At 38.3% G+C, this 17,955-nt stretch overlaps 1 protein-coding gene and 1 long non-coding RNA gene across 2 annotated transcripts in view; both read left to right on the top strand.

Annotated features, from left to right (window-relative positions):
* The first annotated feature begins 1,249 nt into the window (after positions 1-1,249).
* Positions 1,250-12,334, top strand: LOC139998721 (uncharacterized). The gene is made up of 3 exons (XR_011803497.1): positions 1,250-1,332; positions 11,039-11,066; positions 11,887-12,334. It is a non-coding gene; the product is annotated as an uncharacterized lncRNA (long non-coding RNA).
* Positions 12,335-14,998: 2,664 nt separating this feature from the next.
* ABI3BP (ABI family member 3 binding protein) overlaps positions 14,999-17,955 on the top strand; it is a 152,063-nt gene continuing 149,106 nt past the window's right edge. The window contains exon 1 of the mRNA XM_072023334.1: positions 14,999-15,079. The gene's annotated coding sequence lies outside the window, so the exon portion shown is untranslated. The remainder of the gene's footprint in view (positions 15,080-17,955) is intronic.

Here is a 17,955-nt window from a genome sequence, read left to right as displayed (position 1 = left end):
GCTTGAAAAGCTGAGTTGAGCCTCTCCCTTGGGGATGTGTAAACGTTTTGCCTCACTCATTTTTGATATTGCTAGTCACAAGAATAACATCTTCAAAAGAGGAAGTTCACGGATGATGAACATCAGAATGTTTTGTCTGAAGAGGTAACCATAACATAGGATCTGATATTTCACAATAGACTAGAAAAGATTGAAGGGGGAAGCATAGATTGCTTGGAGCTTCATGTGTCAAATTTTTGTATTTATGTAAAAAAAAAAAATTCAAAATTGTGGATTTTTCTGCTTAAATATATGTTCATTTCCTATATTTTTTATGTCTTATGTCAGATGTAATCATGATACTGTGTCTGCACTAGCAGACACAGTATCTTTTTTTTTTTTTTTGTCAAATTGAATCCATGGATATTGTACTGTTTGAGATTTTTTTAACCTCTGTTACCAAGTGTTTAAGATCGATAAAGTACTCCTATTCCCAATGTGGATTTATTCCTGGTTTAAAAGTGAGCCATGTACTTTAAGGAAAAACTAGCATTGTACTTTAAGGAAAAACTAGCATTGAACGGTGAATTTAGTTTACTTGAGGTTTGTTCAAAAGGTAATTTGGCTATTTACTTGTCATGTATGCCATTTTCCACTTGCAGTTTACTAATAAAGTTGTTTCTTGGTCTGCCAATAGGTAAATTTTGTGAAAATAAGCAGATACCAAGGTGAGAAAAGATTATAAATTAATGTCTTTGCAAAACTAAAGCTAAAAACTATGTAAAAATATATTTATACATAGAAATGGTGATGTAATGACATAGAAAGTTTTTTTAACAAATCCGTTATTGTGAAATCTCAGAAGGGGGTGTAGCTGGAAAGTCATGTTAATGACACTTAGTGAGAATTTGGAACTTTTCAGTTAAACATCAGTTTGATATACTTTTAATTCTCAGCCAAATTTATGATTCTATGAATGAGTAAAGTTTGATTTGTTATAGTGGTATGCTTGATAGAGATAGTTGCCTCATTTTACTGGTAGTATGTCTTTCATTACTTTTCTTTTTTTTTTTTTTTTTTAAGCTTTGTAAACTCATCAGACTTGTATGTATGCTAAGTAGATTAATTTCCACTTGGACGCAAAGAATGCGAAGAGCATAATCTGTACTAGGTTGGACCAGGGGTCCCAACCAGTTTCTTGTCCCTGGTAGTGACTATGAGAAGCACACTTAATTCAGACTTGTGATATTTTTTTTCTCAGAGGGACTTCCAGACGAAGATGTTGTTTTGTCAAGCGCCCTCATCAGTAATCTTTTTTCTTCCTTGAAAATATTCTTTTCTGAAGAAGAGAAGGTAGGATTTTGGAAAAAAGATGGTAAAAGTCAGTCCCTGTTGTCATTTTTCAATCCAACTGTTTGGAAAGAAATGTCAAGAATGCTTACAAGTAGGAGATTTTAGTTAGTCATTTAATCTCACGAATGAAGAAGCAGAGATATTTCAAAGTGATGATCTGTTCTTAAAAGCCAACATCTCTTCCAGTTGCTGATTCTTATTCTCATGCTTCTTCTGTTTTCCATGCTATATATATTGTTCCAGTGTATTTAAAACACGTGCATTTCTTTTTTCCCATGTGTATCAGTTGTCCACTATGTTAATTCTTACGGGGAAAAATTGCGTCACTGTCTTTTGAATTCAAGTATTGCCTCTGACACTGAACCCTTGACCATTACCCAGTTTCTCTGTCCTTGCCTGTGCTTTCAAACTTGTTTGGTTTAGAGTCATCTGGGAAAGATACAACTGTTCAGAAAGAGGATTACAAATGCATCTCTTTGATTCTTTTCTCTTAATTATCTCTTCAGAGACCTGTTGTCTTTCACCATGTTTTTTGAGGTTCCTTAACAGATTTAAGGGAGGATTTGGTGAAAGACTTTTCAAAATAAACATAAATTAACCACGTTGTTATCTACAAGTCAGCTTCTTCAAAACCTTCCAGAGATCATAGTAATGCCTTGTCTGCTTTCTTACACTTCCTCTTGATTTTTCTATTACAGAATCCAAGCTTTCAGGCCTGTAGTTCCCTGCAGCTTTCCTGAATGCACGTGTTTTTTGTTGGTTATATTTTTATTTATTTAACAGATGTCACATTTTTTATTCAGGTTATCAGATACCAAGCCTCAGTGAAAACCAGTACCAAGAAGTCATTTAGCTTTGCTGCAGATGGATGTATCTTCTTTAAGTGTTCCTTTTTCTCATTTATCAGTTGGCCCTACATAATCTCTGGCAGGCTTCCTTCTCCTGATGGATTTGAAGAAAGATTTATTATGAGTTCTGCTTCCGTGTGTCAGCTGCGTTTCAAACTCTGTCCTACCGTGGTTTTGTTGTTGTTGTTTTTTACAGTTAAATCTGTTAGATTTTTGTATTATTTTTTTTAATACTGACATTGATCATTTGGGCACAATGTTAGTGTTATGTAACATTTTCCCTTATTTTCAATAATTTCACTTACTGTGTTGTTTGCGGATGAAGCTTTCTTTTGCCAGGCAGTATGTATGAACCCTGTGCTTTTCAGTATTGTATGCTTAAGTAATTTTCACTTTACATGCAGGTAAGTACTTTTCAGCCTTCAGCAAAGCTGTGGGAGTGTTTAATATAGTATGTTATGGTTGCTGTTACAAGGAAACTGCTCACAAGTAAATTTTAAAATCTGAACCTCCATGCAACCCACATCCAAGAGTCTCATTGCCTTCTCTTGTGGCTTCCCTAACAGTCGTTCCATGAAACAGTCATAGGTATGGTCTAAAAACATAGCTACTGTGTTACATACATTTAGGATATTTGTCCAAACAGAAATAGCTGAAGCCTGATTACTGTTATATTTTCTTCTTAGACAAAGACTAGTTAGGTACTGGTATTTGTGCCAATGTTTTCCCTTGATATTGTGCTTTCTGTAAGTCAAGTAGATGATAAAAATGGCCTTCAATTTCCTGTTCTCCATTGCTTTGAGGATACAGAACTTCTGCATCTTCATCTATAATAGCATTGACGCTTTGTGCCATCTTCTGCACCTGCTGGATTTCTTTCATTCTTTGGTGTATAATCTTGTTTGTGACCTTTTTGATTTGAATATGCCACCAGCCCGATTCTTTTAAGGTTCAGGTGAAACCTGCCTCTTATACAAGATTGTTTCATTCCAGAACTGTTCTCAGATTATGTTCCTGGTATTGTTATCTCAGACAGATGCTAAAACTCTTCATTTATCTTCATTTTACCAGTCTTGGAAGATCTCTCAAATCACACTGCTGTACATCTGTGTTTTCATCTTATGGTGGAGGAGTTAGTTGACATGACACTGAGGAGCTTGCTAAGCTGGGACAGTTCTTTGTGCAATATTAGCAGAGCAGGACTAGTGCAATTTAATATCAGCCTTTGGTACTATTTAGTTGTAGGTAGGGATTTGCTTATACCAACAAAAATGACCAACCATAACTGGTCATATTCACATATTTAATTTACACCAGCTGTGTAGCAGAACATAACTAAAAGCCTCAAATATTGAAGAATTTCCACAAGAACACTTTCTTCTACTTGCTTTTGGCTTGATACATTCATTATAAATTAAAATCTCAGGTGTTAATGCTTATGATGTGGTTTGTTGTCACTGAGAATGAAAGTAATTCTGAAATGTCATGTGTAGTGGAATTAGAGTACATACATCAATCAATACGTATTAAGTAGGTCTTTGAAACAGATTATCTGGCATAATTCATTGTTGACAATTATGAAGCTTGTTTTAACCAAAAAAGGCAGTGGAATCTGCATGTCCTTTACGGGTTATCAAATTGTTTTTGCTGCTAATATAAAACAAATAATCTGAGATCTTGAGAAACTGAAGTTTTGAGTTTTGGTCATAAGTGTTGCTTCTTTTAGTAGCATGTTGCTAGATAAGGAATAATGAGGTTGTGATAGACTTAGTATTTCTGGAATAGTTTAACACAGAAACAGAAGGCTTTATTCTGGTTTCAGGACTTTTAGAATTCTTCAGAGACCTTCAACTCCCAATCTGAATTTGCTGAGGTGTTTGCTGTTCATATCTTTTTCTTTCTTAGAACAGCTGCTAGTCTTTCTGTGCAGTTCCAAGTTTCTGACTACAAAAGGAGGTGTTGATATTGGAATAGTTGAGTTATTTGGCCTTATAAACTTATGGATTGTTGAGTCTCTCTATAAACTACCCAAGATAGCTACTTCTTTTACAAGCCCTAATGACTTACTATTTCATACTGATTCTTCTAGGTGTGGATTTGAGAGCTACCAAATACCAATTCTAAAATTGAGAAAACCTTGTAAACTTGGAATCATCTCAGTCAATGACAAAACGAGTGTTTTCAAGTGGTTTTCTTAATAGTGACCTTCAGCATAACAGTTGGTACAGTGGGTGTGTGAAAATAAATTGCTCGTTTTCTGTCAAATATTATCCCCTTCTGGCCTGCTTTGCTGTCAGAGTTCGTCAAGATGGTTACAGCTTTTTAATTTATTTATTTTTAATTCTCCTTTCATTTTGATTTCTGTGAGGAGTCTACATAATCATCACGTCTCAATTTTCAATGAAAATTGAAAATTTCCAGTTTTCAGTAAAAAAAAAAAAAAAAAAGAAGCAGAAAAAGGCAATTGTTTAGCTCGTATGTGACTTCTTGTCTGGACACCAGCATTGAACTATGTTGTAATGAATGTTTATTATTTTTTTTTAATTGCTTTAACAAAAGCACTTTACAGGGGTCCTGTCCAGTTACTATTTGAATGCCAAATGGTCTTCTGTCTTACTTCTCTTTACACTAAGGAGCAGAATATACCTACAGGTTGATCTAGAAGCTGATGAGGACCCCAGTGCTTCCAGTCTCTTACGTGGTATGCTTGTTCAAGGCATTTGATCCACAAGTGTGACTGTAGCCTGGATCAGAGCAGGCTCAGTGGGGAGTCTTGACAGTGTGTATAACTACTTGATGGGAGGGAATGAAAAAAATGGAGCCAGACTCTTTTCATTAGAGCCTATTGACACAACAAGAGGCAATGGGCACACATTAAAACACGTGAAGTTCCATCTGTACACTAGAACAAACTCTAGTACTGTGAGGGTGATCAAACACCGTAACTGGTTTCCTAGGGAGGTTGTGGAGTCTCCGTCTTTGGAGGTATTCAAAAGCTGTCTGGACACAGTCTTGGGCAAGCTGCTTTAGCTCTTTGAATTTAAGAGTTGGAGAAGATGATCTCAAGAGCTCCCCTCCAGCCTCAATGATACCATGAAACATGTTTGTAAAAAGAAAACTTGTGTTCTGAAAGTGGGAAGCCTCAAATATTCTGTTTAGTTTTTGCCTTGCATGAAACTGTATAGCTAGCTTGTAAGATGTAATTGCAGTATGCTGTTGTGATGAGCATCTTTCAATTTTGAAGTGATTGTTTAGCAGAGTCCAGATATTTTAATGAAACTCCCAGGAAAGACAAAAGAGCCTATCTTTTGGGACTGTACATTTTTTAGAACTGATATATGGAATATAAAACAGTGAACACCATTGACCTTAAAGTTCAAAATATGTATTGAATTTTGTGGTAAAGCAAGAGCCTTAAAAGCCAAATGCATTGCCAGTGTTCAGAGTCATAGCTGAAACTTGCTTTGGGCTTGCAAATCAATGCCTGAGGCAGGCTGCTGCTGATATATTTTTATTAACTGGTTTTGAATGTCTTAACAAATATTTTTGCATTACGTGTATACCCAATGTTTTATGAGAGTCAGGTATGAAGCTGAGTTGGGAAGGAAGAAAAGAGTTATTTTTACAAAAGCCTTAGTCATTTCAGAGCAAGAACTGTGAGTATCTTGATAGCTGGATGAAGGCAAAGGGAATGAAACATTATGTTCTGAAACAGGGAAATCTTTATTGCAGTGTGTTTGGATCATTTTGACCTTTGGCAACGTGCAAGGTTGATGCTTCAAGATGTTTAGTATGATTATTTTAAGCATTATTTTACAGGAATCTAGCTCTTATACTAAATTTCTTCATCAAAGTGTTAAAAGAGGAATGCAACAAAAATGTCATAACTGGCCAACACTGCTTTTGCCATCATGTCAGTAAGACAGCAAGCATGAAGTAAGTGATGTAAATAGAGCAAGTAGGGGGAATGCTGGTTATCTTACTGTTTTTTTAGATAAGGAAGGAAAAGAGAAGACAAATGAGAAAGAAAGATGAACTTTGCTCACTTAACTAGATGGATAAGAAAATTCCTTTTGTGTTTATTATTTATGAACTGCTTATCATTGTTGATATACTGGTTGGATTTTTGGAGGGGGTTGGTGTGTCATTGTTTGTTTTCTATTTTTAATAGCAAATGTAACAGAAGAAGCTCCTCCCTCAAAATCTACAAGCTGCTCAACAAATACATCCTTAGCTGTGAAAGGTCTTGCTTCCTTTTTGTGGTCCTCCAGCAGAATTGGAGGAGACTGTGGATTGAGGCTTTTAACCAGGTAAACTCTTCACAGGAGAGTTTACTCAATTACGTCAATGTACGTCAATTACTCTGTGTCTACAGTATAATGAGACTCAAAGTAATTAAAAACCTTAAGTCCTGTGTGTGTTTACAATTATCATTTTTAAATGTAACAATTACAGTTGTGCCTTTTGGGGTTTGAGATGTACTCTGAATTCTGACCTGAGGCGACTAAGTTTGTGAACAAAAGCAGGATCAGGTGGTGGCAAATAATGTTGGCACTAAATGCCACTAAATGATAGTGCATTCTTCTCATGGTTTTCCATAGATAGCCCATCTCATAATCGTGAGATTTGCTGAGGAACATGTGAAGATTTATTTTCATCTCCTCTCGACTTTGTAGGCTTTTTAAATGAGATTTTTGATGTAGGTTGTTAGAATCAGGAGCTGCAAGAAACACTGTTCTTCTTATGGGGTTTTAATACTCAGAACTTGTTCTCTGCTCTTGGTTTTCATCCTCAGGATTCTCTGAGATTCTTTCTGATTTCTCTGAATTCAGAAGTAAATTTGACAGTAAGTTTGTAACTGATGGGACCAAAAATAAACATCTGAAGTGTTAATAACGAGTCATCAATCTCCATTAAATGCATTTATTGAGGAACATCTTCCACCATTATTAGTTTTTAAGGCCCACCATGATAGTGCTGATATGAATGATAATTCATATAATTCAGCCAGGTATTGTATTTATCTTGTCTAATTACTAGAAGGTTAAAATAAAAGCACTTCCTCCACCTCCCTTGCATTTATAATCTTTATTGTGGAAGATTGTGATACCAAGATCTCATGGCACTTTTTTCCTGCAATTTTGTGTGTACAGCTTTTAGTCCAGCTATACAGTACCCTGCAGAAGAAAACCCTGGGATACATGTCTGGAGTTTTCACTTGTAACTTCACCATAATTGCACCGTATTGGTTAAAGTTGTAAAAGATCAGTGCTCTCTGTCTCCATCTCTGTCTCTTCTCTTTCACACACACACACACCCCTCCCTTACTTGATGATGCATTGAGTAACAGTTGGCAGTTTTGTTAGTTGTTTTGAAAGCTAGAAAAACCCTTTTTGTACCTTAGAGACTGAATGCTGTTTGGGAAATAAGTGTGCTATGTCATGTTACTGGCTGCTTCCTCACATGCTCTTTTGGAAAATCCCTATAGTCCTCATTCATTTCTTCCCACCAGTCCCTTCCCCCAGCTTCATGTTGCAGAAGATACCTCCAGTTTTCTATTGTCATGCTGCTTGAAGAACTTGTGGCTTTTCACATCCAAAGGTTGTTCCCAAAGGGCCATCTAGAAATTGTTCACCCTGACTCATGTGAAAATGAACTAAAGCTCTTCTGATCAAAAGAGTTTATAACTGTTTTTCTGAGAAAATAGCGTCTGACACTGTAATTTCCACTTGAAAACAGCTAACATCTGTGGAAAGTACATAACCAATGCCTGAGGAATTTCAGCGAACTTAAGTCCGTGTCATGTTTGACTTTTCTCAGCTCTTCTATAGAGGAAAGAGGGGGGGGGAAACCCACACAAACATCGGACCCAAAACCTGGCTAGTTTTGGTTTCTGCACACAGTGACCATGTCAGAGAGGTTGCCTTCCTCCTATTCTGCTGTTTTTTCACTTTTTTGTGAACACTCGGCACTTGCAGCGCATGTTCCCTTGTCACTGATTTCACTGTGGTTGAGCCAACATCTTGAATGAAGTGACTGAGTGAAGAATTGACTCAGTAGGTTAACTCCGTGTTTGTACTGGTCCCGATCATTTAGCGATGCCTCTGGCATTTTAGGTTCTCTTCTTAACGTCGTTAACTCTCTTTTTGATAACCTGAAGGCAAATCCTTAGGGCAGGTGACAGATGACCAAACAGTTCACCGTGAGAGGAAAGGCTTGTTATGAGAGCTATGCTTGTGTACAGGTGCAGGAGATCACAACGTTCGTTTCCATCTTGTAAACGATCCCAGTAGTCAAGACCAGGTGGTACATCGCGACAACAGCAAAACTAGTTTGATAACATTAGTCTGCAACTTGTATGTTCCATTCTCGGAGTTCTCTTTGGGGGCTTTTGAGAGCTTTTGATGCCCTTTTATGTTCCATATTTTCCAAACCAAATCTCCTGGTATTACCAGAGTTATTATATAGGTGAATATAAGCTGTTTAGCTGTTCTTATGATGCATCTAAGAGCCAGACACCTCCCACTAGGAATTTGAAGCTATGAGTACTTTCCTGAATGGGCTAGGGAACTCTAAATCCACAGGAAAGCACGAGCACTGCTTTACTTATAAGTGATTTCAATACTTAAGAGTAATGGGGTCCATTCTGTTTGGACAAACCATGATTGCTGTGAATAGTAATTATTTTGCACATATATGTTTTGTCTTTTTCATCAAAATAAGCTCAGAAAAGAGTATTGTAATTGCTTTCTGCCTTTACAGCCTTACCCAGTGATAGTTGTTTCTTCATAAGTTTTGACAGCTCAGCTTATGTCAGACTCAAAGTAGGAAATGCCTTGTTAAGAATAATAATAATAAACAAAACTTATATGTTTTTTATGTTAACCAGTTCAGCTTTATCCAATATTACATTTCCCATTTGGAGTGGAATGTAATTGGGCATCTACGAAATCTTCCAAATTTCTCATTTTCTTGCTAGGGGATAACAGTATATGCAGTTGCCCTGTGGCTTTTTGCATCTTGGCAAGGAAGATTTGGTTTTCAAGGTATAGGGGTCCTATCCAGAAGACTTGATTTTCCGGTGTTTTTATGTTTTTTAATTTGAGAGCAGCTCAGGGTCCTCTGCAAACATGTCTGTGTTGACAGGTGACAACACAACAAACCATACATGTGCTCAGAGTTCTTGACCTGGTCTGCAGTGGCACCATGAATGGTTTGGAAGCAGTCTCTTTTTCTCTTGAAAAATATCCCTTTGCTTTCTGGCTAACGCCAACTGGCAAAATACTATAACTGAACCAGTAATGTGTTTGTCTTGTGGCTAAACAGGGGAATTTATAGTTGAGGGTCATCTGGCAGTTTGCGCTCAGTTCAGGAATGCTCTTGATCTATATCCCATCGACCTCTCTCAACCAAAAATAGAAAAACATTGGTTTTGAGAGAAGAAGTTTTGAAATGAGCCTTAGGTTTGGGTGCATGTTTCTATATGTTTACTTCTGTTTAGCATAAAAGAAACACAGATGCTGATTCTCTTTGAAAAATAGTAGTATCAGTTCTTTAAAGAAGCTGGATGCAAAAAGAGATTTTTCAAAATGTGCTGTTGCACCTGGTTGTAATCCAGGTGATGTCCATGTCTCTATAGCAGTTCCCAACTTCTATAGACTGAGAGCTCTTGAAAACTTTCACTTCAGATACCTTATCAATGTTCCTTGATAGTTTTTCAAGATGTTGAGACACAAGCAGGTTCAAGACATCCCTTGTACTGTCTCTTCAGATTTATATGGAAAAGGTATTATGGGCTTTTAAACAAGCAAACAGTTTGGAATGCAGATTCTGTGCAAAGATAGTTCCCAAACACTTGGTCTCCCAAACACTAAGGCTTCTTTTAAGGGAAATTGAGGTAAATTCAGTGTGTTGTTATTCAAAGTGGATGAAGAAAGTGTGATGTTTTATCTTGGTGACTTCACTGATTCTATGAATTGAATTTGGTGCCATTCTTCTTCCTAATGTAGCTTTTCATATTCCATCTGACTATGGCAGCTGTTTTGATGAAGTCACCGAATAACAAAGTGGTAGGTAGTGTTAGACGCTGAATGAATATATGTCACCTTTTCATGTGGAGGAAGGGAGAATTCTGAATTTCCTTATCTGTTCATAGTACTTTAAATTCAGAACTCATGGAAAAGTTCTCCAGAGCAATATTTATTTTTACGCTAGACAGGGCTTGGTTTTTTTCTTTTTTTTTTTTTTTCTCCATATGCATATGCGTTCATACATCATTTGATCGTCCTCAGTGACACTTTGTAGATGTCATACTGATATCATGGGTAACACAGACTGGACTATTTCAGATGCAACTGAACTGGCAGAAGACTCCCCCATCTGCACGTAACCCACCATAGCCAATAGAGCCTGGTTAGTCAAGGGGACCAGGTTAGGACTGGTAATTTCCCTTCTCTTTACATTTTGCAAGGATGTTGAGCTTCATGCACTGGTAGCCAAACTATTTCTTTGGGGCTGCATTGTTTTCTAAAGCTAAGGATAGTACGTGGTATTAAAGGAATCTTCCGACAGAGCTTTGGGAGGTACCTGCTGGAAATGTGCCGTTGCTGCTCATTTTGGAAGTGAAACACAACCCCTTTCCTCTGCAGGTAATGTACTTGGTCATTATGCAGACTATCATGATTTAGAGTTGATGAGACATACAGTTGTAAAATACTCTAAGATTGGTATATAAATCTTTTTTAAGACAGAACACCATCACTTGCAGTTTCTTATTTAATCCCAGGTTAAATTTACTTCTAATAAATTGTACGTGCTCTGCTGCTATAGGTTGCATATTTTTCTTTTTTTGTCCCTAGGTAAAGAGGATAATGATGACTACTAAAGGTATGAATATACACATTACAAGTGGTTGTTAGTACTTTTGCTGTATACTTCAGAATAATGTAGTTTGGTTGGTCATTAACTGCTATTTCAGCTTAAAATGAAGTGTACAGTTCAGAGTTTTCTGCATGTTTAAATTCTGCACATAGTAGTGACTAGCAACCACATTTGAAAGTTATTCACAATATTCTGAAATAGATAAAGCCGGTGATGTTCATTGTAACCTAATATAGCCAAATTCAGCCAAAAAGTTTCTGGAAGATGTTTTTAGGCCAGAGTGACTCATAAGGAGAGGGAACAATCATGAATTATTTCCCTCCTGTCGTTGCATACATTCATCATCTCTCTCTGCATCCTAGCCAAAGAAATAATTTCCTTATGCCAAGAAAATAAGTGTCCTTCAATAAAACTAAACCTCTTGTTGTCTTTCTCCATCTCACTGTGAGACTTCTTCGCTGTTCTTCATAACCGTTAACAATGTTTTGCTTTTATTACTTGCTCTAGTTATTTCCAGGGTTTTCCCTGGCTTTCTGTCAGGGTGTTGGAATGATTGATGGAGGGAAAGGAAGGGAGAGGGCTGTGTGCTGTGTAAGGCTGCACCTGCTCTCCCTGCAGCAGGCCAGGCTTTGTTCTGAGTTACATTTCTTTTAGCTCCCAAACTGTAGCAAGGCAAAATGTATGTCCACTTTGAGTTGTAGTCTGATGTTTTCTTGCGTGCTGTCATGATGTGAAGTGACAGCCATGGGGAGACTTGGGTTTGCTATTTTAAGTCAACAAACACAGGCAACAGCCTTGTACACTTCCTTGTATTGCCTTGTTTCAGATACGAGGGATGGCATCTGTTAAAGGAAGAGCAGTTTAGTCTCCATCCCCGTTCTGTCCTTAGAGCCTGTGCTGGAAGACATCATGGAACACTGACGGACAATGGAAAAAGGAACCCAACCCGCTAACAGCACAGTCTGTGGGTAGGCAGGAGGAGCTATTGGGTTAGTAGCACCATGCCCAAGCTAGTTAGCCTTTCTGAAAGGCATGGATTATTTTGTGTAGGGCAGCACCATACAAATCAAGCTGCCCAGCTCTCAAAACCCTTGCTTACTTGGGTGCTAACTCTGAAGCTCTGCAGCAGGCTCTGTGAAAGTTTGCTGGCTAAAAACTTAGTGTAAAAAGCTGGCAGGTAGGTATTAGTCCTCCCAAAGTTTTGAACCACAGCCATGTTGACCTTGAAATAAAATGCTGTGTTCCGGTACCGGCTACATCACTCACCTGCTGCTTGCCTTTCTCAACAGGTTTTAAGAGCTCCGCGTTGATTAAAGGCTCAACAAGCCTTGGAAGGCTCCCCGCTGGCTAAAAGTTGTCTCGAGGCTGCTCTCTAGCGTCCAAAGGTGGCATCGCTGGTGGAGGAGATGGGAGCACTTCGGGTGAGGGTGGGAATTGGAAAATTCTCTTACGAGCAGCTAAAGAGCAATCCACTTACAGGCCTAAGGCACAGAAAATGTGTAGATTGGTGGAGCAAGAAGGAAGCATGTTGTGTCTCTTTGAGGTGGTTTAGAGGAGGAAGTTGGAAGGTCTTGACGAGGATGTGACTGAGCGGTGAGGAATGGATACCATTCTTTATGGCAGCGTAGTTTGTTGTGTGACAGTAATTTGCAATTTGCAATCTGCATCAGAGAGATGTGATCTGACACATGGTATTCATACTCCTTTACGAACCCCCTATAGTATAACTTGGCAAACAGCAGAGCAGTCAGTCATTAGTGTTTCATTATTATTTTCAGAGTTGGGTGCTCCTGCTGATCTGTGCTAAAAACAGATATCTCTTCATCACAACAAAATTGCCATTGGCATCAACATTCATGTTCTAAATGTAAAAACAGGCTTTTTTTTTTATCCTATCCTACCCTGCAGTAATAGACTCCAGACTTCACATCTGAATTCACTAATCGAGACTGTGATCTTACGTTATCTTCACGAGTCAGAACATACTCTGTGGAGAGAGATTGAAGGAGACCAGGAGAGGCTGAACTCTGCAGTGGAAGATAGTAATGAAATATTGAGAGGCAGACTCCCTATAGCATGGATGATGAAGCACATCTTCCAAAGCAACCTACCTAAGATAGAGCTGGTGCTTAAAATCTTTGCGCAGATTTTAAGCACGTTAAAAGTCATCTGTTATCCACAGGAATTTAAGCTATCCTAAATTAAGTCTAATCCCAGAAAATTTATGTATGTACATTTTTTGATTCATGCAATTACTGTGTTGAAGGAGCTCATTACTGTCACATTCCTTTCAGTGTTTTGCTCTTTGCTGTTGCCCGTATTTCAGCATAGACAGAGGCGCTTTTTTTCAGACAATGAGAAATATTTAGAGTATGTAAAGGCCTGATGGCAGGAGAGACATAGACAGGACGTGTTTGGAAGGGACACTGCGGAGTAGTGGAGAGGCTGCATTTGTGTTAACTCTCTCAAGTGGCACAGCTGTGTTGGTGGTAGAAGAAATGAAGGGAGCTTTCTTCAGACAGCAGTGTCCGCAGTACTCAACTACACAGTGCTCCAAAGGGCAGGTTAGGTCCTTATAGCTTTTGATATGAGTCTTGTCTAAGGTTAGGCAGATTATTTCGGCTAAGATATAATAATGACTGGGAAGCCTTTGGAGGAGGAACCCTTCGTATAAATATTTAAATGTGTTGAGTACTTGTTCAAAGAAGCCAGTTTCTTGGTAGTGTTTTTAAAATATATATTAAATTATGGCACACACAGTGTATTTTGCAGAGTATACATCTGTTTGTTTTAAGTGGTTCATACGGAGTGTGATCAGGTAGTTGGGTAAGTGAGAGGTTGGATGTTTGGCCTCAGAGAGTAGTAGGTAATGGATTTTACTCTACCTGGATGCTGGTAACGAGTACCACAGAGACTTATCTTAGGACCTGCACTTTTAACTTTTTTGTCAGGGACCTGGTTAGGTGAGAGATTGGACGCTTGGCAAGGTTTAAGGGACACAAAATTGGGGCAACCAGTTAATGGTGTCGAGAGAAGGCCAGAGGAAGCTAGGCAGGCTGGGTGACCAAGGTGGTCGGGGGCTGGAGCAATTGCCCTGGGAAGACAGACCCGGTATTGCTGAACAGCAAGGCTTACTGGGTGGTATTTTAAAAAGTGGCAACACAGTCTGTAACATGAAAGACAACGCAGAAAATTGCAGGTCACTACAGAACTTTGGAATGTTAAGAAATAATTGTAAAAGGCAAAACACAGCACAAGGAAAAAACAATGCAGGGATACTGAGATCAGGGTGAAGTTACAAATTTGGGATTACGTTGTTTCTCCATCTTTATACGGTTAGTAATGATAATGAAGTAGCAACTGCAGCAAGCGTACTGTGTTATTCAAGTAATGAAGGGTGCAATAAGATAAGTTAATCAATTAATAGAGAAGTTAAAGAAATGCTTTTGTCACCTCACGCCATGTCATGCAGAGCTGTAGTGAAATGCACAGCCTGCTAGGAAAGATGAGTCACTGGCTGAGATTACAAGTGTCAAATGAGTGAGTGCTGGAACATTTGATAAACTGTATAACAAAGTGTCACAAGAGCCAGCTGTTCTGTCCATCCCTTTTGGGTGATTTTATTCCTTGCAATTTTGTCTCTGATTTTTTTTTTTCTTTTTTTTTTTTTTTTTTGAGATCTGGAGCTCAGTTCAGGATCAGGATACTAAAATGCACTGACACTGTCATTTGTATGATGTTAAATGGGATACATCTTACTTTTGACCAATAGATTAACAAGCTAGCCTGTGTTTTATGGCAGGAGAGTTCAAATATTTGCTCTTCAAAGTAAGAGTTGGGAGGGTGGGAAAGAAGTAATTGCAGCCTCTCAGAAGACGAAAGATTTTCTTATTTTCTTCATCTTCTTTTTTAAGCAACACATCTGAAAGAATGTTCTCTGGCGTCTTTCTTTTCCTGAAGGCCTTTAGAGCAGATCCCGTGACATTTACAAGAAAAGGAGTCCAATAATTGAGTCACATGTAAGAGAATGATAACTTTAATTAACATCTATATAGCATACCGTATGACCAAAGCATTTCTCAGATAATTGACAGAACTGGTGAAGGTTACAGTCCAAAACAGCATTACTGTGGAAGAAGGCAGATCAAGTGTACCGCCAGCCTTCACTCCTAGAGAACTTAGGATGGTATTATTGTGCTTTATAGAGGGAAGAGAGAATTTTGTTTTTTAAGGTTGTTTTACACACTCTTCCTGTTTTAGATTAGAAAAGTGGAGAGTTGAGTCACCATGGCTTTGGCTTGTCAAAATAATCAGGACCGATAGGTGAAACGGAACTGAGCCCAAATCTCAACAAAAGAATATTTGTATTTGGAAACAAAATGTAAAATCCCAACCCCCCCGCCCCCCTCCTCTTTCTTTTCCTTTCCCTATTTTGTTTTTACTGTACTTGCTGGTCTGGGAGCTATTAAAATAGAACTAGAAAAGCTCTGTTCTGCTCCCAGACTAGCTGTGATACCATCCTGTTGGAATCTGTGTTTCTGAGATCTACCCCAGAGAGACTCAGTGAAAGTTGAGGTAAGCAAGTGAACTTCTCAGTACTTGACTTGCTACTTAAGCATTAATTTGGCACTGAAGAGGGGGAGTCATTAGGGGACCTATGCGTTTGCCTTTTCCATTGCTTTTCCTGAACAAATTTGATCTGTTTGAGACTTCTCATAACTGCCCTTACTTCATTTTTCTTGCATTTTATGCTAAGGTATAATAACACAAAACTGTCACCGACTGAGCCTTCTGTTTAATCCCCTCCTTTTGATGTGACTGTAGGAGTCAAACAATGGGTAATACAATTCCAGGTTTACATAGATGAGACAAACCTGAGGAACTTCTGGGTTAGATAATTTCTGATGTGAAGCATGACGTACAATTTTAATTTCTGTGAACTGAAACCAGATGCTGCCTCTGTTTAAATGGAGGTTATGGAGCAGCCCTCCAACAAGAGGAGAAATTGGATATCTGAACAGAACTATGAAAGCATCCAGTGGTGCAGGGTAGTGCTTCAAGTCCCAGGAACTTCTTCACTTCCTATGGTTGTTCTTTGACTGTGGTAGTCAGCATTCAGTGAACTGCAGAGAGATTTAAGAGGAAAGCACGAGTAGGTATGTTTTTTTCCAGTTTTGTGCAACAGAGGTTTCCTAGGAAAGGTCAGTCCTGTAAGAAAGAAGTGGACAAAACCCTTGATCCCATGGATGATGCAGATGCAGGGAGCACAATGGGAAAGTGTAAGAGAAATTGTATTACTCATTTTGGACTCTCAGGATAAAATTAAATGGCATTAATTTTACCATTGCATCAGCTTATCAACCTATAACTGCATCTGATGAAATGTATGCTTTGAAGTTTGGGCTGGCCAGAGCTGTTATCTACAGGACTGGTCAGAGGGAAAGGGACCTGGAGTCTGCCAGGCTTTCAAGGGGAAGTTTAAATGTCTGTATGGCACACAAAACAAAGAAGAACTGTTTGGATAACGCATAGAAGGAAGAGGAAAGGTGGAACTGGCAACAGAGAAGCGAGAGGTTATGAAAGCAGGAGTAGGACTATATTTATTTCTGTGAGAGGGAATACAATCTACTTGTTAGGTAGCCAAATAACTGGTATATTTCACTGAGACTTTCCTGAATAGGAAATGACCTTTGTATACTTTGTTGAAAGGTGTTCTGTGAACTGGAAAAGGAGAATGAGTTGCCCGTAAGGCGGTCCGCTAGAATCCACATTACAGTGATACAAAGACAGCAGTGTGTGACCAAGAATTAATTTTCCCATTACTTCTCTTAAGAGACTATTCCATCAAATGATTCATTTCTTATTTTTAATTTTGAAGAGGGAAAAACAGCATGTGTTTCATGGAGTATTTTTCAAAATAGTATTTCGTCCAAAAAAAAAAAAAAAAAGGAAAAAACTGGCATATTTGTTTTGTGTATCCAGCTTTCTGTCATTTGCAACTGCTTGACCATCAGGTGTGGTCAGTGTTTTGGGACATTCCTATCCATCTTCATGGCCTTTTCAGCATCTTTCCATCATCCAAATTGTAGCTGTTGTGTTTATCTATTCTTAGTGTTCCTGTAGAACAACCCGCTTTCAGGGTCCGAATCTTCCCAAAGATCCTCGAGTTAATTGAGTCTGGAGGTTTTGGTAGGGGTCTGGCTGTTTGCTTACATCTCACTATTCCCACATTGGAATTAGTAAATCAGGAAAAGGTTTTCTTCTGGCGTTGGTGGGGAGGGCAAATGACAGGGGACCAGAGAGGGAGATTGCCGTTTATTTTAATAGGTATCATCTCTTTAGTGATATTTTCCCATATTTAGAGACTAAATTCTTCCTTATCCAATTGTAACCTTTTTCTTTTGCTCCACCCTTTCCTTTCCACCCTTTCAATTGTGAGCAGGACACATTTTGTGCTTAGTTGGCTCATTGTGGAGTGAAGCAGATTTTAGTGCAATTAACTAATGGAATTTCTTTTTCATTTACAATTAGGCAGTTGGTGAGAGGGTGGAGCCCCTGGAAAGAGATACGTTGCCTTTTTGTTTTCGTTGAGCATTGTGCCCATTGGTTCACCAGACATGTACAAAGAGGAAAATCTAAAACTCTGAACTTGACAAAACCAAATGTAAAAAAATAGCATTTAGGTTTGAAAACACAAATCTTTTACTGCATAAATACATATTTTGCCTGTTTATAATGTTGTTTTAAATGCAACTAGGACTTATTTTATGTGAAAGGAAACCACATCTAGCCCAAATAAATCTTGAGCAAAATCTAAAATCTTGAGATTGCAGAACTGTTGAGTTCAGCATAGCAAGCAGTCTTCTGAGTGCTGGGAATTTTAATTTTGTATGTG

The sequence above is a fragment of the Anas platyrhynchos genome, chromosome 1 (genome assembly GCF_047663525.1).
Source record: "Anas platyrhynchos isolate ZD024472 breed Pekin duck chromosome 1, IASCAAS_PekinDuck_T2T, whole genome shotgun sequence".
In the NCBI taxonomy this organism is placed as follows: domain Eukaryota; kingdom Metazoa; phylum Chordata; class Aves; order Anseriformes; family Anatidae; genus Anas; species Anas platyrhynchos.
The sequence above is the reverse complement of the archived record's forward strand: the minus strand, read 5'-3'. Positions and strand labels throughout refer to the sequence as shown.